This window comes from Arvicanthis niloticus, chromosome 27 (genome assembly GCF_011762505.2).
Source record: "Arvicanthis niloticus isolate mArvNil1 chromosome 27, mArvNil1.pat.X, whole genome shotgun sequence".
NCBI classification, from domain to species: Eukaryota; Metazoa; Chordata; class Mammalia; order Rodentia; family Muridae; genus Arvicanthis; species Arvicanthis niloticus.
Genome location: NC_133435.1, coordinates 19193484 through 19195630, shown reverse-complemented (window position 1 = coordinate 19195630; position 2147 = coordinate 19193484).

The following is a 2147-nucleotide window of genomic DNA, read 5'->3' as shown; positions in this document are numbered from 1 at the left end:
CTGCTTCAGTGAAAGGTTCCTTCAGGAGTCTGCCTTAGCGTTTCACATCTGTGTCAACTTTAACAAAACATTCCTAGAGTGTTTGCTCTAGCAAAACACCATCCCACTGACTTTTCAAAGAACTCTTAAGTTTCCACTTCGCACGACTGTCTATAAAAGTGACTTATTCTTCCATTGGTGTTCATGTAAGAGAACATACAAAGCAAGAGGATAATTCAGATGCTTTACTAGAATTTCTATCATTTTTTATATCGATTACTCTTGGACCAGAATACCAAATTTCTCAATTTACTAAAATTCAACACACTTTTAAAACATGGTTAAAATTTCCATCTAAAAGTACAGTCAGGAAAAAAAATCACATTATTAAAATTACTTTTTAAAAGCCAATTTTTTTTCTTGCAAACAATTCTAAAACCAATCTTCCCTGTCCACAACATTCAGGAAACCCATAGACTCTGATTCAAGTTCTTCTCTGCTGAATTTCCTTGAGGTCAATCCTGTTTCTGGCTAAGAATCTATAGACTTCTTAAATTAGTTATATAACTGACCATCAAAGTTGTTCATGACCTTACTCAAAATGAGTTTTCTTCCTAATCTAAGTATGTACATAGGTATGCATGTATGCATGTATGTATGTATGTATGTATGTAATGTATGTATGTATCCCACCCAGTCCAAAGTTATTCTCTCAAAGCATCTGATACTATCTATCTCCATCCAAAAATATCTTCCTTCCCCTGCCCAGAGGGCACTCGGGTTGGCCTAATGTACCATGAGGACTTACAAGTTAATCTAAGTATCCTCTGTGAGCAATGTATGCTTTTGCTGGCTCTGTTGTTTGACAGTACTCACCTTGGCTGCTCCTTTGAGTCCCATCATTTCTAATCTATTTTCAAGGGCATCACTTCTAGTGAGGTTATTTATGTTGATCCTATCGGTACTAAGGCTTCTGAGCTCTCTTACTCCATCTTTTGTCAGTTCTCTGTGGGATACATATTTTATCATAAAAATGTCTTAAAATTTTCCAACCAGGTACAAAGATTAAGTCTCTAAATAAACAAAAAGACTAGCACAGAGCACTTGCATACTATCCATACATAGACTATTCTAAGTGCTTTGTACATATGAACATTCTTATCTTCTTGATGTATGCTTTTAACATTGCATATGAAGTTGTGGTAAAAATATGTACTATGTAGTGTATGAATAGTAGCTGTTGATATTACTGCTTCTTCTCCCAAAGATCCTTGGTCATCTCTGTCTGTTGGGATTCTATTCATCTATGTCTGAACTCCTTAATACTCTGCACCTTTTTCACAACAAATGTACCCAAGCCTGGCCTGCACCACCTGCTTACCAAAAACTACACCAATGTTCTGTGTTATATGATGGTACAATGTAGAAATATTCAGTTTTTAGAGCTTACCATGATGGAGAAGCAAGCTGCATACAGTTGAAGCTCTATTTTAAATATTTATCATGAGGGTCAACAGCCTACACTCTATTGTGCACTCCTTCGCTAAGATGTAAAGTTCAGTAGCTTAGACGTGTTAGCAACGCTTGAGTTGTAATATTTTCAGTTAAGCAGTGCCTTTGTTAGGACCATCATACCTTCCAGAGCACACACACTTGTGTCAGAGCTTTAGATTGTCAATATCTGAATATTATCAGCATCCAGGAGAAAATCAGCTTGCTTCTCAGATATAAACCACATACATACATGTGATTTTTCTCTTCTGTAAACTACATGAAAAAATTTGTGCACTACATGAAAACTGACAATGGTTCTGAGTTCAAAACATTCTCTGGTGTGAAAGTGGGTAAGTCACTGGGGCCTGCCTCTCTGGTGTCCCTGTGAAACAATGGCAATGGTGGTAAAGAGTGGAAACAGAGGAGCTGTGTTGAAATCTTTGAGAAGGAAGAGAGCCACCCTGACTGGGGAGCCGCTTGCCCTCCATCACACAAGGGGAGGCTGAATCATTTCCTCCCCTCTGCAGTCACAGTAGATGCAAGTCTCTGTCCTCTCTCCGCCTCTGGCTAAATCCCACCACCATTGCCAGTGGCTCAGTGAGTCACAGACACATCATCAACCAACCAGGAAGAAAATCTGAACTCAAGCAAAAAAAAAAAAAAGTTCTTATTTT